Raw genomic sequence first — 23394 nt, 5'->3', positions numbered from 1 at the left:
CAGTCAGAAAGTTAATAATGTGCACAGCACTGCTCCACTGACATCACGGGAGGAAACACACCACATGGCAATGGCAAAACTACAAGCCCTTCTCAGTCTTGAAGAAATGGGTTGCTCTACCCAAGGGCTTCCCAAACCCAGTGGTCAGGACCCCAGTGCTTTCTGTTTCTCATTCCAACTGAGCTCTCAATTACTTAAACCCTTAATTGAACTAATAATTTGCAGATTTCAAGTTACTTATAAAATGTTATAGTTAACTTGAAATCAGCAACTGTGTAAGAGCTGAGAACAATTAAAAAAGGTCAAATTAAGTTCAATTGAGTAACTGAGAGCTCAGCTGGATTGAAAACCAGCAGACACAAGGGTCCCGAGGACTAGGTTTGGGAAGCCCTGCTCTACACTGTGCGATGTTAGTAATTGCTTTATGTCATTTCCATCTCTTACATTCCTTACTCTGGGGTTTGTAATCGATATGAGTGGTCCTGGTTTTCTCCAGTATGGAGTTGTAATGTTTCTTTGAATCTGATCCCCAGGACTCGTGGCGCTCCAGACAAGAAGAAAGTAACTCAAAGCACGGTAAAGGCAGATTTAGGGTGCATTCACACCTGGTTTGTTTGGGCTGATTATTTCTAAGCATATGTGAATGCTCCACATTAACTCAGCACCTTTCAGAGTTCGTTTGAATTGAACCGAACTGAGTCCTTCTCAAGAGGTGGTGTCGGTCCGCTTGGGCAAAAGGACTGAGTTTGGTTCGTTTGTTTCAGCGCAATGTTATCTTGACGTGAACCCAGTTCTTTCTCACTGAGGTGAATACAAAAGGAACAGAGTTTATTTCCAAGTGAGCTCAATATGGTTTGTTTGGAAACTAACTCAGACGATGACAGTATTGGAGCAGAACGACTCTGAATGATTACAAATCCCATAAAACAGCCAGGGCTCTGTAAAGAAGCGATAAAAAGACTTACACTTTAAATAAGCTTGTACACTTAAATCTGATAACAAAACATCTGTATGCAATATCTGCCAATCTGTTAGCTTGCTTTAACAACTCCTTTGGTCTGTGGTGTATTGTGATGTATTGTGCAACTGGCAGAGCTCATTTTTATTCCAGGGTGATTTTGCAACACGACACAGAGATCTATTTTTCAAAGCCTGACTGGCTAAGCTTACCTTGCAGAGAGACAGCTGCTAGCCAGACACCAGGTCGTTCTAATGTATATCTACCCAGATACAAACCATGCTTATCTGCCAGCAGTGAAGTGGAAGGATATTCAAGTAACGGGGAAACAGAATTCAGAACAAATTATATTCCAGTTCAACCCTGTTACCAAATATAATTCCATGATGTCAGTTTACTGCATTTATATCTATTTATTTTATAATATATGGATAAGTTGTAGTATAAGTTCATCTTAGCCCATATGAAAAAAGTCAGAATTAAGCGATGTTACATCAAAAAGCATTTTAAACTGCTGAAAGTGTCCCGTTTTGAAATTCCCACACTAGTAGCCAGAGAATTATCTGAGACAAAGAAAACAAAAACCCAGCAAAGAGAACTGCCTTTGATAAAAACCTTGAAAGTCGTGGGATCCATGTATTATAAACAATAACAAATGGGGCTGAAGCGAATTGAAGTGAATTGAAGTGAATTACTTCAGGTTATAATTGAGTCTCTGGTTCTGGTGACTTCATCATATACCAGAACCCTTCAATGCAACAATTATAACCTTGTAATCCACTGAAGCCAATCTATTACACATACAGCAGTGTGCAAATGTATTAGAGCACCCCATTGCTTCTGTATTAGAACACCCCATTGCTTCTGTATCAGAGCACCCCATTGCTTCTATATCAGAACACCCCATTGCTTCTGTATCAGAACACCCCATTGCTTCTGTATCAGAACACCCCATTGCTTCTGTATCAGAACACCCCATTGCTTCTGTATCAGAACACCCCATTGCTTCTGTATTAGAACATCCCATTGCTTCTGTATCAGAACACCCCATTGCTTCTGTATCAGAACACCCCATTGCTTCTGTATCAGAACACCTCATTGCTTCTGTATTAGAACACCCCATTGCTTCTGTATCAGAACACCCCATTGCTTCTGTATCAGAACACCCCATTGCTTCTGTATCAGAACACCCCATTGCTTCTGTATCAGAACACCCCATTGCTTCTGTATCAGAACACCCCATTGCTTCTGTATTAGAACACCCCATTGCTTCTGTATCAGAACACCCCATTGCTTCTGTATTAGAACACCCCATCGCTTCTGTATCAGAACACCCCATTGCTTCTGTATCAGAACACCCCATTGCTTCTGTATTAGAACACCCCATTGCTTCTGTATTAGAACACCCCATTGCTTCTGTAGTTTTGATTTGTTGTGCAGATGAAATCAAACCACTGGAACTGAAACTCTTGGAAAATTGTCAAAATAAGGAGATTAAGGATTGTCTAATTTAATTGATGACTTTAATAGGCCACACATGCAATTAATTTAAAATAGTAACAGAAAATGAACACAACACCATACATGGTAAAATACAGGAAACTTTCTAGAAGTTGTTTAAGATGCCTAATTAAAGCACAAAGCGTTCTAACATTTTCACACATGAGTGCCTGTTGTTTCTATGTCACTGATTACTGACCGAGAATTGAAATGCTCACCCCCTGAGCTTTTCATGAAGGTAGGTATATAAAGCATATAAATGACAACTATTGAGGTGTTCTAATAAATTGCACAACAAATCAAAACTACAGAAGCAACGGGGTGTTCTAATACATGTGCACACTGCTGTATATAACTTTAATTAGGACTGGATTGGCAGAAGCACCCGGCTATAGATCTATAACGTTTAAACAGCTGCTCATGTGGTTAGGTACTGGAGGAAGCAGCAGTAATAACCCTTTAATCTATATTATTGTTGTAAAAACACTGAAAACATCTATATATATATATATATATATATATATATATATATATATATATATATATATATATATATTTAAATGTATTTTGGTGGGGTCAGTTATAAGAGTTAGGAGATGGGTTTTAAAACCATGGCTAGCATTCATTTAAAGGGCTACAAGTGATAACATTGCTAGTGATAATAATAGGTAATGACATTGATTTTAAAATCTGGCTTAGCACTCCTTAAAGGAGGGGAGGGGCAGCGATAACATTGCAAGTGCTAAGACAAGGCAACACGCTTATTTAACATATCAAACGTGTGACTCTCAAGTATTTTTAGCTATGTACTATTTTAGACTTGCTTGACTGAGGAGGGAAGAAGTAAGTATCGATAGGGGTTGTCCAGCAGCTTTGGACTGTGTAACTAATGCTGAGCCAGAGGACCAGAAAAGAGCGTGTGCTTGGCTGAGAGCTGTTTATATCCCTCATAGTGTCAAAGATATGCAGCCACAGACTAACAGTCCCACCTGGCAGAGCTCCAATGCTTCAGCTCGCAGTCCTGCACTATCAGCTCTGTTAACAACCCGCTGTCCCTGCTTTACGGCCTGACTCACATACTGCTGCAGCACAAGCACGGAAAATGGGAAACAACTAGCAGAAAAAAACGGAGTTTATCGAAAAACCACAGGGAATGTATTCCAATGTGCTGTAATGACGGCATGACTTATTTTAAGGTTAAAAAAAAAATGCAGTAATTATATTCACATTTTTCTTTTGCTTTCTTTTACTTAAATATATACGGCAAAAAAAAAAAAAAAAATTGAAAAAGTTTGAAAGCATTGCTTTTTACCCTGGCAAATTTTTATGAATAAAGCACCACAAGATCACGTGTTATCATGTGGCTTTTCCATTCACAACAATCTGCTCTGATGAGCTCCAACATCTATTCTCCAAAGCTCATCCCATCACCACCATTGCGAAAATATACAACAGTATTGTTTTGCTGTGGAACTCGAATACTTGGTCTTACAACGATTACAATAATGTGTATAAAACCAGTGGTACATGTAGAGCACATTGTAATAAATAAAAACATTAGAAAAACTCATACACATGTCATTTCATTACTGTACAGAAACTAACTTACTCTTTTATTTCCTAAAGTGTTGTATAACTGATTTAATGTGATTGATATTGAGTGTGATAACAGTCCATTGTCTCCCATTATATTCCAGCCAGGACGTTTCAATGTGGTGATGTTAAGTGGAGGGTCACATTCACAGCAGTGGTATTCAGCTGGTTTGACTTGTGTGTATTTGTGTAAGAGGGAGGTCTATGCAGCAGTGTGTCTTTAAATGCGCTCATCGAGAACCAGGCTCTCTGGCTTCATCCCATCAAGCAGCCATCCAGATGGGTACACTGTGCAGCTGCAAACAAGCCAGCATGGGATGCACAGAGTGCAGAAGAGACTCTGTGTGTGTGTGTGTGTGTGTGTCAATGTGCATGTGTGTGTCGCTGCTTGTGTGTGTGTGTGTGTGTGTGTGTCAATGTGCGTGCGCATATAGCATCACTACCGGTACTCAAAATGTTATTTTAGTATTACTACATTAGTTTACATCCACTACAGGTTTAAACTAAACTCAGTGGTGTTATCCACCAAATGCAATGTTTATGAATGAAATATCAATCATCTACTGGAACAAATCGGTCCAGTACATCTGTGTGCATCCAGTACACAAAATATACGGCACAGTTCTGAACTTCGACACAAACCTTTATGTGTATTAGCTGGAGTATAATCTCTGTTTGTGTGTGTTTTTACAAATGGATGGTTTGTTTGTTTTTTATAAAATAAATCGTTTCACACAGGCTGAACAGCCAGCACCCAAACTGCACTGGATAATATCTTTTATACAATAAAAGACACAATGTACTTACTGGCTTATAGTACTTTATGCATTTGCTTTGTTCTACGGCAGTTTTAATTAGTGCTTTCTGTATTAATTACTCATTGAAGGTCACTGTTTTATTACTGCAAAACAAATTAACTTTTGCATTGCGCAAGTGCTTGGGTGAAAATCTGTTACTACAAAAAACAGGCTTTCTGAGTTCAGTGGGTAATAAATCTATCCTTTATATGCCGACCTGCATGAAAACCTCAGGGTGTGAGAATTTCAATTTCCTCTCAGTAATCGGTGATTTAGAATCAATAGGCACTCGTGTGAAAATGTTAGACCACTTAAACAACTTCTAAAAAGTCTGGTGCATTTCGCCATTTGTGGCTCTGTGTTCCTTTTCTCCTACTATTTTAACTGAATCGCATGTGTGTCCTATTAGAGTCATGGATTAAATTAGACATTCGCAATTTTTTTATTTTGATCATTTGAACATTTTCAGTTCCAGTAGTTTGATTTCATAGGCACAACAAATCAAAACTACGGAAGCAAGGGGGTGTTCAAATCCATTTGCACACTGCTGTGTATTCTAATTATTAAGTCATTTAACAGTTAGTATTCATTACAGTAAATAAATCCTTTGTGATGTTATCCCCTGAAAATAGCATCGGATTTATATGCTATAACAAACAGTAGACTATATCCCTTGATTCAAGTTCCGGCTTGATATAAAATCAAGCTTGAAATTGAGACTATTCAGTTTTCTTTAAACAATAATGATTTATTCACACAACACGACAAAACAAACAATTACATTCAGGTCATTAGTCAAAGTATCGTCTGTAGTATTAAATATAAGAGATTCTCTCCAAATGGGTTAGCAGTAAATAGTGTAAGGGGATGGGCTCAGCAGTCCGACTGACAGTCCGTTTATGCAGACGTTGATTTTTAAAATGATGTTGGCTTTCCTGATGTCAGCAGTATTGATGTTCCCTCAAATGAAATCCAATCGTTTTTAAAAGGGTCTTGTTTTTCTGTCGACCGTGTTTGCATGGCGGAGACGCTCTATTGATCCTAGCATTGATATTTAGAGAAAGATAGAGTGAGAACTCTTGATTTAAACACTCTATGGCTAAGACGCCACATTAAGAAAACGGAACTCGCAAAGATGGGAAAAATCTGGATTGTAATAATGATAATCTATCACAATAGCTCACAAGTGGTTTATTTTTTTTACTTCTGTAGAAGTGATCTCTTACTTGATTAAAATAGTTAAGCAGCGTTGAACCTCCCTTTCTGTAAAATGTACTAACGTGATGCATAAGAAAATAATGTGATACCTTACAGGGTTCTGTCCCAAAACTGTCCAATACTCACAGTGCTTTAAGAGCTGCGTTACTTCTCAGTTTTATGGGGCTAGTCAATCAAACTTCTAGAAATAGGAATCCTCCTGCATTTGTCACAAAATTAATGTTAGCATCCAATGAGCCGTTTAATCAAAACACATACTATATACACATCTGTGGAAAGTGTGATTCAATGTTGCTGTAGAACAGTGTATATATACAGTGCTGTTCTGAGACTTAAAACATAATAAAAATAAATTGTGGTTAATGCATTCTAATTCTGAAATGTTCCAATAACGTTAGAAGGATGTGGGGTGGGGGGGGGGGGGGGGTACCGCTAAGTTGAAAGGTCATTTCATCACATGGTTTAAATGGAATGAGAGAATGTGTTCAAAGATAAAAAAAAAAAATGAATTCAATATCAGGAAGCCAAGAACCACTCAATAGCAAACATCGAGAAAAAAACTAAAAAGCAAAAGAAAGCTGCCCGTTCTTGCATTATCTGAACAGCACGTCCTCCGAGATAGTTTGGCCCTCTGAGCTGTGCCTTTGGTTTATTCCTTAATGTGTAGATTATCTTGGAGCTGGAGTGTGTGGGGAATTTATTGCAAGCAATTACATCTTTGCCTTCATGCTCTGCCACCTCCCCAACGAGATTTCAAACTCCCTGTCTGCACACATCATACATCGCCCTGGTGAAGAGCCCCTGCCAGCCTCCCTCTCATTAAGGCAGAGCTTGGCAAAGGTTGGGCTGTCAAATCGGGCAGGATTCATCGCTAATGGGGCTCCTTTTTCTTTCTTTCACAGTAGTCCTGCTTATTCAGTGCAAACCCGCTTTGTCCAGGAGAGAAGATTAGCACAAAGACCAAACCTTATTTTCCAGCTTGTTTTGATAAACTTAATAGGAAAGTGTTTCCGGTTGATTACTGCTTAACTAATGCGCGTTTAATTCCTATAACTTCAAATTGGAATAATGGGCCGTCCCGTAGCTCTGTTTAAATGTTGAAAAAATCAGTTATTGGGATCGGTCTTGGGGCTGTGATCCTTGGTATCACAGCAGTCCCTCAGTTGAAACCACACCCTTGTCCCTCCCCTTGATCCTTTCCTCTACAGAGCTGTTTTGTTCCCCTCACTTCCTGTAGCCCGCAGAGAGGGCTGTATTGGGAGAGAATGAGGGTATGGTTTTATTAAAAAAAATAATAATAAACGAAAAACCGACTGGGGAAAAAAATTAAAAAGTATGTGAGAGAAAAAAACAAACCCTACTAACGAGGGAAAAGGTCACAATAGAATTAAAACATTAAGATAATCACGATTGCTGCAATAACTGAACATTTTCATCCAACTCTGTGGTGACTCTTATTAGAGTTTCTCATCGTAAAAGCCTAGCAAAGTGTAATACAGCGTAGTGAAAGCATGGTAAAGCATAGGTAAGCATTGTAAAATGAGGTATGATAAAGTATATTAATAAACATGGCAAACCAGGGCAAACTGTGGTAACTGCATAGTACAACCATGGGAAAAGCATGGGAAAACTGCAGAAATACCATGCAAAAATACTTTTATAAGGGAACAATTAAACAACGTTTCCTGTCAAAAGTTCTGGGTAAAAGTATTTTTCCATTTTTCTTTTGCTTCCCTGAACTATGACGTTTATAAAATCATGTTTCTGTTGCTGTTTCGTTTGGTGTGCTTGCCTACACTTGAGACTACCTAGCGGGGATGTGCTTGTAAACAAACCGGAAAGCCAACAAGGCGTTGGTTCCTGATAAACGCACAGTGTGGAAGGCTGTGGTGAACATTCGCCAAGCAGTTCTCTTTTAGAATCACACTGGGCATGACGGGGGCTCCGACGGGTTCATTTCTGTCTGAAAGCCGTCGCAATAATATGCTCTGCTGCTCCAGCCCTCTCTGTGAGCAGAAACAGGATACAAACTCTACCATTACACAGCATAAACTCTCCAAGCACACACACACACACACACACACACCTGCTCACACACACACACACACTCACACACACACACGAGTCTCAGACCCTGCCCGTTTTGTTCTATTTGGACAGATGGCTTCTTTTTGCTGATCACCATGGCAACACACTTTGTCTGGCTTTTAGCGACTCTAAGATCGCTCGACCGTAAAGCATTGCAGATGCCCCTTCAGGTGCAGACCTCAACACCTTTCTTTAAAGAAAAGCCAGGCGTTCGGAATTTCACTGGCATTCTCAACTTGGAACCCTAACATTCCAACTTTATTGTCCCAACAGTTCCATTTTGTCCTTTCATTCTTTTTTGCACACAGAGTAATTTATCTTTGTCAAACTATCGAGACTGTGCTATCTTACTGCATGTGCACAGGACATTAATGATACTGAAATTAATGATACTGAAGCAAAAGTGAATTAGTGCACTAATCAAAATGTGTCTACTTGACTTGGGAGCTGATTTGATCAACTTCTAAATGCTCTAAAAATCCAGCTCCTGTTTCTTGTTAGATATATTTTTTATTTTGTTCTTTTTGCATTCAAATGTATGATTGAATGTTATGGATGGACAAGTAAAGCCAAACACAAAAATTGAATGGAATTTGTTAAAAGCATATTCTATTTAAAAAAAAAAAATTTGGGATTGAAAACGCTAACCTCTAGCCCTGGGAAAGATTGAAAGAATGTCTGGAAATGAAATCTCTCGGGAAACCGGAATACTCCCAGGATAGTCTTAGTATTGTCAGACGCCCAACGCTGGACAAAGCACAATAAATATATAGCAGCTAAACATATCTCTGCTTAAATGTTGTACTGTGCAGATATGGAGAAAAGTTTTGCATCACCCTGTAGAATTAACTAATTTTGCTTCATAAAATTGAATGAAACCTGCTGAATAATGTTACGTTAACATAACAAAAAACTGACAAAAATTGAAAAATGTGACAAATCTAACATGATACCGTACTACTATTATGGCTTCCTGTAGACTTTTGCGATATCATTGATTACATGATGTTAAATAAAATATATAAATTATGTCCATATATATATATATATATATATATATATATATATATATATATATATATATATATATATGTGACAGAGCACAGGCTCTGCACATGGGGGTGTGGGGGTGTGTGTGTGTTGGAGGCTTACATGCTGAAGGCATTCTGTGATTGTGTAAATGTGGGAGTGATTGGTTGATTGTGTAAATGAATGGGAGGAAAGTGTGGAATGTGACCAGGTGGTGATTGGATAGTTAATTGTCATAGACAAAGAGTGTAGGAGAGGGGTGGAAACTTGTGTGTCGTGATAGCAGTGAGTGAAGCCCTGTGTGGCGTGAGTTTATTTGAAACCTTTATAGTTTGTACTTTATGGCCCTCAGGCCAGTCTTTTGTTTGTTAATTAGGTGTTTAAATAAAACTTTCTTTGTTCCTGAACCAAACTGCGCACTTGTTTTTGTGTACAGGACCCCTGAAGATTGGACCAGACAGGCATAACAAGCCCTTTTCAGAACAATAATATAATTCTGTCTCAATCCAAAAATTCTAGATGATGCAACACTTTTGGCCACAGCTGTGTTCTTTAATAGCTTCTGATTATATAAATATAAATTATATAAATAAATCCTTTTTCAGTATGTATGAGTATGTCCAGTACAAACTGGTGGTCTGGTGCCAAATATTATTCGACAATAAAACTGAGAGGGGATTTAGAATCGTCATAAAATCTGACACTCTTTTTTCTATCGTTTTCCTAATAGTTGTATTTTTTATTTTGTTAACATGTCACATCATACAGCATCACATGTGTTAGACCAATTATTAATATATATATAACTTTTTATATTTGGTACTATTTAACTATAAGGCTGGCTGGGTCATAATTACAATTTTAAGGAAATCATAGTGCATCACATGTGTTAGACAGTTATGATAGTTTTTTTTTAAATATAAGGCTAGCTGCTCCGTAATTAAAATGTCATTCTAGTCGAGAACTGGTTTTGCTACACAACCCTTTCTCAGATCAACAGTCAGATCAAGTTGCTAGAAAGCTATGCTAAGACCATCTTGGTAACCCCTCCAGTAAGGAACCAGTATATGTGTGTTCCAATTCCCAACACCAGCAGAGGCTGCAATATCCAGCAGAGGATACCCTTACAAGGCACTAACCGATCTGTCCTGTTCTGTGCCGTTCACCCCTCTCGCTTCATCTGTCCTGAAACTTTATGTAAAAACATTTCAGCTTCAACACTCAAAACCACTCAACCCATGATCTCTGTATCTCACTACAAAATAAAACCTTGCAAGAGAGAGAGGGGAGGAGGGGTGAGAGAATGGGACAGGAGGCAAGAGAGAGGAAGAATTGCTTCACGATTCTTGAAATAGTTTTGTCATTAGCTGTGTTTCGCAGCATAAACACGGATGCATCAGCCTGTACAGCTACACTAAACTTCCTGTTGGAAAACGCCAAGCTAAATATTTGTACACTGTATTTTCTCACCAAAACTAAGCAGACTATGTATAACAACCCTACAGACTATGCTGCAACCCTTTCACTGCTGTCACACAGACACATACTTGAGAAATGCTTAAAGAAATTGTCTTTTTTATTACTGATATACCAGTATGTATTGCTTCAAAACAGGTAACGGTTATTTAAGATTGGGATTTTGCCTACATGTGACAGAAAAGAATCTGAATCCTATGCAATGTTGCTAATCATAAACTAATTTTTACTGCTTTGCATCCGTTTTTAATGTGAGCGGTCTCTTTAAACAATAATATTCATCACATCTTAAAATACCAAACAGCATATTGCACAGTGCGGTTGCTTTAAGATGGTGCCAACATTGAGAAATGGATGTACACAAACAAAATGTACACATTAAAGTACATTGTAACTATGCATAATAACATTGTAATGATGTGTAAGTGCACATGTCTTTACTAAGTAACTACTATGTAAATACACAGTAATAACAATGTAAAGTGTTACTGAATTAGTACCTTGCCTGCATAATAAAATTTGCAATCAAATCAAATCAGGCCCATTGTTATGGGGGACCAGCATAACTACTTGACAATATCAGCTGTTCAGAAGTCATTGCTGCAGTGCTGTATTAGAAGTCTTGTTGATTAGCGTCCTCTGCTTGACTGCATTGCCATTACTGTATCGGCGGTATGCAGTGAGTATGGAGGCACTGGGAGCTGTTACCCCTGTCAGTGGCTGCTATGAAATAAAAGCTGCTTTTCAAATAAAAGAGGAGTGAAAGTCAGTTAAATAAATTGAGCCATTCTCTTCTGCTTCCTGACTCTGTTCCATTCCAGTGCACACTTGGACTGGAATGATAACTCTAATGCTCACATTCCTCACAAGCTAACGTTTCACATTCATACTCAGCGGCGTTATCAGGCTGCGTGGGGGGGGAGGAAAGCAGCGGAAAAATGTAAGCTGAATTCTTGCTGAGCACTTCACCGAAAGAAAAAAATGTAACTATAAACAAGAAGTGTTCTTAAAAAAGATGCAGCAAAAGTTTACACGACAAGAGCCGTTTTAGCGCAAGGAAGGTTTTCGTCACATACAGCACTTATCACTGGTATCAGAAAGTATTGCTGTGACTATTACTGCCCTACTTTATTTTTACATTGTGAGCTCCAGTTACACTCAGCACAATTGTAACTTTTATTTAGATTTGCAAGGGATTGTGTAATAGATCTGCTTTGAGCAGTTGATGAGTCATTAGTACTGACCTCAGCTAAACGTACTAGCCTCTGCACTACAACTCTTTAGCTGAATGGTAAGATGTCTTTGAACCGTTCACATCCAGCCATTGCCTTTCCATTCAATTCAATAGGCAGAGATGCCAGGTCATTACAGTTGCGGTCCCTGGTTTTTAGTGGTGCTAATATTTCGAATGAATGAAACACTGTGATTGCAGTGAAGTGTTGGGACACAATGCACCTCAGTCTGAAATTACTCCCAGTACGATTACTGTTAATTGAACGTAATATAAAATGCATGCATTTCATTTCCAGTCAACTTTTATTATTGCATAAGGAAGGTTTTTTCTGCAATTGCAACTTGGCATTAATGTAAAGGGCTGTCACCTGAAATTATGGAAATCTCTTCATAGATAAAGGAATAGCCCTAGGATTAAATAAGGGTGCTGCTATGTTATCAGCTGGTTTAACCACCAAATAACACAAACTATGATTACTGAAGTTGAAATGTTTTAGTCTGAATAAAGCTTTCTGTCTAGTATTCTTACTAGTTTAAAATACATGCAGTGCCATTGTATCTGCATTATTTTCCTGTTTTATAGCGCTATAAAAGTTGTCAGAAAGTTGAGGCATGTATGTTTAATCACATTTTTGTTTTCTCAGTCCAATCAAAATGTATTGCACATGCAGAATTGACCTACAGTATTGAGACTGTAGCTTAAATAAATCTTTAGGATTGCAATGTCCTTAACAACAGCAGCAACAGCAATTCACATTTCTATAGCGCTTTTCATCACAAGGATCCCAAAGCGCTTCACATGCAAAAACAAAACAATTAAACCATTAAATTAAAAACTGTCTTATAAAACACAAATGCAATATGAACGCACTTTTTGTTTGAATTACCATATGCATACAGTATGGAGTATTTATGAGGGTTGGAAAAGCTAAATCACTCATTGACAGTTAAGAGCTCTGCAGATCAGTTCAGAGGGAGTTTAAAATGGGACATGAATGGTTTTACAGCACGCAAGCTGCCGTTCTGGCATCTGCAATAAACATAAAGGGAATTCAAGAGGATTCACCTGCGCTGTAAAATGCTCAATAATATCCCGCTGTGGCTTGCTCAGGCAGGATGGCTAATATACAGCACTTCACTGTCTGTCTCCTGACATTCACCATACCATGTGTAGCACATGCAGAGCCAGCATTAAACTCCTGGGGGCCCCGGGCAGAGGGTAAGGCATGGGCCCCTCCCTCCTCCCTCCTCCCTCCTCCCTCCTCCCACCTGCACACTGAACGACTTCCACTGCTACTTTGCTTGGAAAATGATTTTCACATAAGAAATAAAGACATCACTTTAATAATTCAGCATGCAAACTAAAAGATCAGTAGGCCTTAGGTACCTTTGATAATACCAAGGTGATGATACCACTTCATTAACCATGACGTCAAATGAAACAGTGTCATGAACTTGACTGTGCCACTTTAAGGTGACTATGCAGTACTGTTATGAATTTGTATGTTTTTCACTACTCTGTAGATATGATCTAACTTAGCCTAGTGGGGCCTCTCCCATGGCATGGGGCCCAGGCAATTGCCCTAGTTGCTACCCCTAAAATCAGCTCTGGTCACACAGGCTAGTCAGAGTCCCACTGCAATAAAGAGGCACGTCTTTAAAACACTTTCATGAGCATATTTCCATACTTGCTCTGGATAATTGTTCAATAGTTGCATTTCAGAAGGGATGTGACCAATGTGAGCGCATGACTGAAAATGACAACAAAACACATAACCATTTTCCTCATGGTGATTTTATGAAGTTTTAAAAGTCTGCATTTTTTTAATTCTGGTCCTCCTGTGGACGCACAGACCACTTACTTGAATCCCTGTGTGCAGCTTTACCTTTGCCCCCGATGGATAGTTTTGTCATTGTGTTCAGCACTCTGCAGTAAGTCAGTATGTGGATACACCCCAAGCGACTCTGTGAAGAAGTCTTGATTTTGTTTTAAGAAGGGAATGGAAAGGTAAAGCCCTGCACAGAACCCAGACAACAATAAGTGTGTGGCAGAGTGATGAGGTCATTCAATAAAGAGTCATGTGCTGCCCTGGAGCTAACGCTGTACTAGCTGGGGATGAGATTCACTGGGTCTCTGCTCACCGCTGGCTGTGTTCTGAGTATTATAAACCAGACAGTGGCGTTTGATGCCTCACCGCTCTGGCTCACAGACTGCAGCTGCACTCTTCTTCGAGTCAGGGAGGCACACATTTCCTCTCATCCGGGGCACTAATATTTTTACTGCCATTCTGGCTTTTGAAACACTTAATGTGGAAGTGACTTGCCATTCAGTGGTACTCAGTTGTAAAGGTGAGGGAAGGACAGATTTTCTTGTTTTGAAATCAACACGTTAATCAATAGATTTATTTAAAACCTGCCGATCAATACTTCTTAAAGCACAGGTATGAAAATCATCTGGCGAATGTGTGTGACCGGTGTATTGATGCGCGTGAGGAAGGTTGATTGAAAAAACAGTAAAGATTTTCCCTTGATCAGATTCACTTCCCCCAAGCAAGGGCGAGAGATGGATTGGATGCATTATGCAGAAACTGGCCTGCATTCTTACTGCTGTGTCATGGAAATAAACTTCAGGGTAGCTTGTATTTAATTGAAAACAGACTCACAGCAACAAAGCCCAGATAATGAAACAGAAAGGAATCTGCTGATATAATTCATACAGCTATGGCCCAAAGTTTTGCATCACCCTATAGAATTAACTAAATTTGCTTCAAGTCAAATGAAACCTGCTGAATAATGTTGCGTTAACATACTGAATTACACACCGCTTTGTAGTTTTCCATATACGAAAACCTGACAAGTGGAATAATGTGACATTTCAAAATCTAACATGAAACACTGTATACTATTATGGCTTCCAGTAGACTTTTGCAATATCATTTTGTAGTTTCTTTGATTACTTGATGTTAAATAAAAGATCTAAATTATGTTCATATAGTTTTTTGTTTTCATTTTTGAATGATGTCTCAATCCTAAAATTCCAGGGAATGCAAAACTTTTGGCCAGAGCTGTCGAAAGTGACTTCTTTGCGTTGTTGTTTTTGTGGGGCAGGTTTTGTTCAAATTGATTTTTGTATTCAGTCACCGGCGCTTCAATGAGATTAATTAAAAAGAACGAACAGTACAGAAAGCCAGACAGCTCTCTCGCCCTTCCTCTGCATCCTCGAGGCTGCGTGTCTGAGACTCATCATCAAGCTCCAGCTTTCTCTTCAGCCAGACCCCTGCACATAATACCATCAGTTTCTTCATTCATAATTTATACGATTCTGCTCTACAGAATGCCAGAAATCCCTCTTTAAAAATCAATGCCTCTAAATGTTTGCTTAATATAAAAAGTGTTGCTTAATTTCATATTGTAACCAGAAAAGTCATTATGAAAATGTACTGCTACAACATACAAGGCTACAGATATGGCCAAAACTTATCGGATTCAGACAAAAAAAAAACATGAACATCATTTAGATCTTTTATTTAACATCATATAATCAAAGAAACTAGAAAAAGTCTACCGGAAGCCATAATAGTAGTACAGTATTTCATGTTAGATTTTGAAATGTCACATTTTTTAATTATCAGTTTTCATTAAGTATATAGAAAACTACAAACCAGTATATAATTCAATATGTTAACGTAACATTATTCAGCAGGTTTCATTTAGCTTTATGAAGCAGAATTAGTTAGTTCTATAGGGTGATACTTTTGGCCCTAGCTGTACACAGTCTACGTAATCTATATAAATGCATGTACAGTCTCTTCTTACAGCTCCCCTGTACTGCTCCAGACTGATGTGTATATGGAAAGTATGATGAATAAATACTGAATATGAAATCAATTACCTTACAGTACACTTTCTGAATAAACTGAATAAATTAAATATTTTGCCTATTTCTGACAGTGTTTTAAATGGTAAACATTGAAAACATTTCACACTTAATGTTATTTAAATAGTTTTGCAGCCGTTTGAGAGAAGGTTTAGTATCATGAAACTATTGACAAAAAAGTACACTATTAAACTACGAAATAATTCGTTAACACTTTGCATTAAGTATCTCTAATTACTGTGTATTTACATAGTTAGTATGCATAGTTACAATGTACTTAATGTGTACAATTTTTTTGCATGATATAACTCTAATCCTACCCCTAACCCTTTTCTAATACAATTATGTACTTACATATATTGTGCAAAAACATTGACACTAAGTACATTGTAACTATGCATAATAACATTGTAATGAAGTGTAGGTACACATGTAACTACTATGCAAATACACACTAATTAGAGACATGTAATGTAAAGTGTTACCAGTAATAAAAAAAGGGCGTCTAACGTCTTCTGTAAGTTTTACGGTTGCTTGTTCAATAGGGTGTGCGTGTGGAAATACAAACAGGCTTCTGCATGCTACGCGTGTGTGTGGAGCCGAGGATGTGTTCATTATTTTATTTGAATTTAAATTCATTTTAATACAACTGCAGCACCGCTACAGCGCGTTCTCATTACCCGCTGGAGCCTGATGGGAAAATAAAAAGCCTTTCGAAGGATTTTCATTTCTCTGGGTGAAGATCAATCACACGGGAGGAAGGGATTTTGCTTGTCAAGTTCTTGAATTATGGGATGCTCTGCTTTCTTCTGTCAGAGGCCTTTCTCAATTTGATTCCATTTTTGTTTCATGCTCTTAATTGTCCTAAACTGCCTCTTTATTTAATATAAAGTCCCAGCCTTGCTTTCACATATCTGCTTCTCTTAATACATCACATCTAAACCGCCTGTCCCCATACAGCTTCTGTAGCACTGTGCTCTCCCTAGAAATCTGAAGGCAGCCAACTGTTGTATCTCTGTCCAACTTCTCGAAAATGAATGCTAAGATTGTTCTTAAAATAACCTGAGTGCCTTTAATCTGAGCATTCAGGGAAGCTGTTGATAGGTTGAAACGGGTTACAGTAAACCATAAATCACCTGCATCTGGAGGCCTGTTTAGAAATACAGCACTAAGCAACTGACTGAATTGCTCCCTCCCTCCCCCCTAAGAGAAAGGGTGCTCCCTCCAGTCTAGGACAGACTTGAGGCATGGAGACTGAACTGCTCCCTCACTCTCTAAAAGAAAGGGTGCTCCCTCAGTCCAGGGCAGGCTTGAGGCATGGAGACTGAACTGCTCCCTCCCTCCCCCCTAAGAGAAAGGGTGCTCCCTCCAGTCTAGGACAGACTTGAGGCATGGAGACTGAACTGCTCCCTCACCCTCTAAAAGAAAGGGTGCTCCCTCAGTCCAGGGCAGGCTTGAGGCATGGAGACTGAACTGCTCCCTCCCTCACCCCCTAAGAGAAAGGGTGCTCCCTACAGTCCAGGGCAGGCTTGAGGCATGGAGACTGAACTGCTTTCTCCCTCATTCCCTACAAATTATTTTTGTTAAAATATGAGAACAGAAAGTCTGGAGAAGAACTAAAATATCTAACCACAAACAGCAAAAATCTGAAAACCCTGACTGATGCAGCAGTGCTTTCTCCTTCTCAATGAGTCTGCATCTACCTCAATGAGACTGCATGTACCTCCTTCTCAATGAGTCTGCATGTACCTCCTTCTCAATGAGTCTGCATGTACCTCTTTCTCAATGAGTCTGCATGTACCTCCTTCTCAATGAGTCTGCATGTACCTCCTTCTCAATGAGTCTGCATGCACCTCCTTCTCAATGAGACTGCATCTACCTCCTTCTCAATGAGACTGCATGTACCTCCTTCTCAATGAGTCTGCATGTACCTCCTTCTCAATGAGACTGCATCTACCTCCTTCTCAATGTGTCTGCATGTACCTCCTTCTCAATGAGACTGCATGTACCTCCTTCTCAATGAGTCTGCATGTACCTCCTTCTCAATGAGACTGCATGTACCTCCTTCTCAATGAGACTGCATGTACCTCCTTCTCAATGAGACTGCATCTACCTCCTTCTCAATGTGTCTGCATGTACCTCCTTCTCAATGAGACTGCATGTACCTCCTTCTCAATGAGTCTGCATGTACCTCCGTCTCAATGAGTCTGCATGTACCTCCTTCTCAATGAGACAGCATGTACCTCCTTCTCAATGAGACTGCATGTACCTCCTTCTCAATGAGACTGCATGTACCTCCTTCTCAATGAGTCTGCAGGTACCTCCTTCTCAATGAGACTGCATGTACCTCCTTCTCAATGAGTCTGCATCTACCTCCTTCTCAATGAGTCTGCATCTACCTCCTTCTCAATGAGACTGCATCTACCTCCTTCTCAATGAGACTGCATGTACCTCCTTCTCAATGAGACTGCATCTACCTCCTTCTCAATGAGTCTGCATCTACCTCCTTCTCAATGAGTCTGCATCTACCTCCTTCTCAATGAGACTGCATGTACCTCCTCAATGAGACTGCATGTACCTCCTTCTCAATGAGACTGCATCTACCTCCTTCTCAATGAGTCTGCATGTACCTCCTTCTCAATGAGACTGCATGTACCTCCTTCTCAATGAGACTGCATGTACCTCCTTCTCAATGAGTCTGCATCTACCTCCTTCTCAATGAGACTGCATGTACCTCCTTCTCAATGAGACTGCATCTACCTCCTTCTCAATGAGACTGCATGTACCTCCTCAATGAGACTGCATGTACCTCCTTCTCAATGAGACTGCATCTACCTCCTTCTCAATGAGTCTGCATCTACCTCCTTCTCAATGAGACTGCATGTACCTCCTTCTCAATGAGACTGCATCTACCTCCTTCTCAATGAGTCTGCATCTACCTCCTTCTCAATGAGTCTGCATGTACCTCCTTCTCAATGAGACTGCATCTACCTCCTTCTCAATGAGTCTGCATCTACCTCCTTCTCAATGAGTCTGCATCTACCTCCTTCTCAATGAGACTGCATGTACCTCCTCAATGAGACTGCATGTACCTCCTTCTCAATGAGACTGCATCTACCTCCTTCTCAATGAGTCTGCATCTACCTCCTTCTCAATGAGACTGCATGTACCTCCTTCTCAATGAGACTGCATGTACCTCCTTCTCAATGAGTCTGCATCTACCTCCTTCTCAATGAGTCTGCAGGTACCTCCTTCTCAATGAGACTGCATCTACCTCCTTCTCAATGAGACTGCATGTACCTCCTCAATGAGACTGCATGTACCTCCTTCTCAATGAGACTGCATCTACCTCCTTCTCAATGAGTCTGCATCTACCTCCTTCTCAATGAGACTGCATGTACCTCCTTCTCAATGAGACTGCATCTACCTCCTTCTCAATGAGTCTGCATCTACCTCCTTCTCAATGAGTCTGCATCTACCTCCTTCTCAATGAGACTGCATGTACCTCCTTCTCAATGAGACTGCATGTACCAGTGTGTTGAAGCAAAACAAGAGATCACACAACAGCTCGTTGCGGGACATCTATCATGGCAGCCGACAGTCATGAAAACAAACAGTTAGCAGTAGATGGCACCTCAGCAGCGATTTCAAGGTCTTCTTTGCCAGACAGAGCAGGAGCATTTTTTCATGTTTACCTCTCAAGTCTCACTCATTTTAGGATTCACAAAAACTTGCAGTGCCATGGCGTACCATTCCCAGTCTGCTACTAAGAGGTTCAGCTGGAATGCCTTTCGTATCGGCCCAAGTATCTTAATGTTGCAAATTAGAATAAAACAAAAGCCAGATGTCGGTTCTTGGTATGACCCAAAATACTAGTTATTGGGCATGTTTTGCTTGCATCTTAAGAACATAAGAAAATGAACGAGAGGCCATTTAGCCCACCAGTTCTTGTCCTGTTCCTAGTAGCTGGTTGATCTCAAAACTGGGGTCTTCATGATTCAGTGAACAGCATGTATGGGTCACCCATTCCACACCCTCTTTGTATAGAAGTGTCACTGATCCTCTGTCCTGAACCTCCATTTCATTTCCAGTTGTGTGTCCTCCAGTCCTGGTTTCTGTGATGTGTTTATACTATTGGCTAGGCTTAAAATCGTATGGATAAACACTGTTGTTACCAAGCTACTGCACCCTAGAGGGGAGAACAAGACCAGCAACTTCACTAACTGAGGAGCCCATAGATAAATACTTATTTCTACAAAGGATACCTATTGAAATACTTTATAACCCATCACAGCATCATGATTGCATCACCACTATGCAGTGATAACGCTCTTGCAAGAAATCGTTTTGTAGTGCCTTGTAAATAATTCATTTCAATAGACTTGTTTTTAAGTGGTTGTTTTACGTTAGGTTTTTGAGGATACAAGACAAAAAAATTATTGCAAAAAAAGAGCTCTGTGTACATAACATGTGCAATAAAAAAAAAACGCTTTCCTGTTCCGTGAACTAAACGACAACAGTGTTCTGTAACGATATAATTTAGGATGCGTCATCTAGGAGTAAGAAAATGTCTAGTTTTTTTCACAACCCGAACGGCGAAACGACAAAAACTAGCACTTATCGCTCCTGTTCATCAGATTAGTCAGCCTGCCGCTGGTATTATTCAAACCTGGAGATCATTAAAACAGGACTAGGCAAAAGTCAGCATGCAGCTACCGACACCCACAATAAAGCAGGAAATCCACAAGCATCTATGGAAGCTGCTGCGGATCATCAATACATTACGTTTAGAAACAAAAATGCTATTCCTCTTCCTTAATTATAAGATCCGCTACCTTCTCTGAATTCAGCTGTTTAATTCAGGTTTAAAAAATTATTTTCTGCTGTACTTGTTATATAAACATGCTCTAGGGATGTCCTCATTCATGGACTGTCCTCTATTTAAGGGACCATTGCTGTAGTGTGTTACTAGGTAATAATGGAGACAACAAAGCATTATTTGAACAAGGGAGTTCCATTATTGCTGAGGCAATGCCATTATCACTGTTATAATACAACTTTCTAATGGGATGTATTTATTTCCCTTTGCTTGTCTGAATACATGTAGTTTATTATAAGTTCACTTTTTGAGAGGAGTGCTCAAGCGGCCGTGTGAAGCGTTTATAATTCTGTATATATAATTCAGCCATGGTTTATTTGCCGTTCCATTATTGAGTAATAACAAAACAGCTGACCTCCATATACAGCAATAGGAGCACAGTGCCCGGACGTTGTATCATTCTATAATATAAGAATGATTTTCTCCATCAGGCTTTGACATGCACTACAGCATACTCAAACTCTCATTTGGTTTTCTTGTACAATGCAAGAGCCTAACACCCAGTGCATCTGTTTTCTTGAAACTGTTCGACACAAAGAAACAATCAATAAAAACCATTAGGAAAGAATTGATTCCTGGTGTTCATGGACACTGCCAAGTGCAGTTTAGCTGTACTAAATTTCATCTGCACTTTGTGATCACTGCTGCAATGTAATAGCTCCTTATTTTATATCTGTTTTGCTCAGCTTGCTTCCCAATGTTTCTGTGTTCTTATGTTTTATATGGAGTTTTAGTGTTCGTTAGGGTTCTTTCTTTCTCATTTCTAATAGGCAAGAATGGATTTTTCTTGTACTTCTAATGCATACTGTAAAACAAGAGCTTCATTTTGCAGATGCCCCACAATGGACATGTTTGTTTGGATATTTAAAGTATCCGTGTACAGCTATGGCCAAAAGTTTGGCATCACCCTATAGAATTAACTAGGTTTGCTTCATAAAGTCGAGTGAAACCTGCTGAATAATGTTATGTTAACATATTGAATTACATACCGCTTTGTAGTTTCCTATATACTTTACGAAAAGCTGAAAAATGTGACATTTCGAAATCTAACAGGAAATACTGTACTACTATTATGGCTTCCGGTAGACTTTTTGCGAGATCATTTTGTAGTTTCTTTGATTACACAATGTTAAATAAAATATCTAAATTATATTCATATAGTTATTTTAAATGATGTCTCAATCCTAAAATTCTAGGTGATGCAAAACTTTTGGCCACAGATGTACTGTATAAAAACAGGGATGGAGTTAAGACTCCTATTGCATAGCACTTTCACCCGTTCCAGGTTTTACTACAAGCTTGATTCGTCACAGTGTATCAGTAACAAGTCTTATTAAACGCATAGTGAAACCAGGAATGGCTCAAACTGCTATGCAATGGGTGTCTCATTACTGTCCCTGAAAAAAACAATGTAGTAATTGAGCTCATTTTGGGTCGAGTGTATTTTGCAGATTTTTAATAAAAGCGAACCTAAAATCACTTGCTCTTACCCATTTCATGTTTTACAGTATCTAAAGCTCTTATAGTTTTGTAAAAGCAAAATGATTCAGCATCTTTCACCCTAACCTTTTTCTAAAGTCTGCAATCAAACTGTAAAATGACATCAGCCGGCATTCCTACTGATTTCAACCCTTTTTGTTTTTACAGTGGTTTTAATGGGACCAGTGTTGTACAGTATCAGCAACTGGGGTTTCTTGATGCAAGGCCGATACAGTCAGAGATTAAGGAGTTAACAGTGGGTGGCATAACTACAGCCCTGTAATACAAACACAGCCACACGCACACACACAATAACCCAGCCGCATTATAGGATTTGAGGGACAGATACTAAGAGCGCTGCACTGCATGTTTGAGCTAAGTATACGAGCTGCCATCTATCCCACAATCACGTTGTATTAAGTGATTTATACAAAAAGCATTCATGCCAAATACATTCTGACATAACCTGATATATTTAGACTATGTATGTTTACAGTATGCAGTGTGAATAATAAATATGTTTATAAAATATTCCAAACTCTTCAATTGCACTCTAAGTATATCTATTTTTTTTTGCACCAAGGAAACTCACATGAAAGGCTAGATGTTTGATTTTCATAATCTCACACTTTATGGTTCTCACACTTTATTTATCTCAGTGCCAGTAGCTAGATCTGCTGCTGTTTTAGATCAATTGGATCAGCCCCTCTGTTTTGAATATACCATTATGTGTTGCTTCATTTAGTCTGTTTGCCTGTCTTGGTATGAATTTCAATATGGGCTTTCAGTTAATGATGCCATCCATAAACCGTACTCAATTTTATCCTAAGTTCACCGGACCTTGTTGGCTGTCCAGTTGATTTACATGCCCTCAAGGAAGCAGGTATATCTGCAGGGAAGCTTCCTCTGTCTGGAAACCAGCTCTGTAAACCAAACGAGCGTGCTTCCACTTGCAGCGGCAGGGGGTTATAAAGCAACTACACCGCAACTGAGCTGCATCCAGGGTTAAAAGAAACACAAAAATCTGTTCTGTAAGCACGAGTTTGAAAAATCGCAGAAATCTTTTTTTTGTAGCTACAGCTGCAGCATTTAAAAGCTCTGCTTAAAAGTATAAAAACAAATGCTTAAACCCATATGAGGTGTTCCTTTAAGAGCTACTGGAAAATGTGAAGGGGGATGCAAAATTCATGGCCACCGCTGACGGACTGCACATCAGTATATTAATAACCCATTGAGTGGGGACATCTGTTGCTGGGGGATAGACACA

The 23394-nt window shown here is 39.2% G+C and overlaps 1 protein-coding gene across 4 annotated transcripts in view; it reads right to left on the bottom strand.

Moving 5' to 3' along the window:
* Positions 1 to 23394, bottom strand: part of LOC131709242 (rho guanine nucleotide exchange factor 25-like) — a 92871-nt gene that overhangs the window by 44444 nt on the left and 25033 nt on the right. The window lies entirely within an intron of this gene.

This window comes from Acipenser ruthenus, chromosome 42, assembly GCF_902713425.1.
Source record: "Acipenser ruthenus chromosome 42, fAciRut3.2 maternal haplotype, whole genome shotgun sequence".
NCBI lineage: Eukaryota > Metazoa > Chordata > Actinopteri > Acipenseriformes > Acipenseridae > Acipenser > Acipenser ruthenus.
The sequence above is the reverse complement of the archived record's forward strand: the minus strand, read 5'-3'. Positions and strand labels throughout refer to the sequence as shown.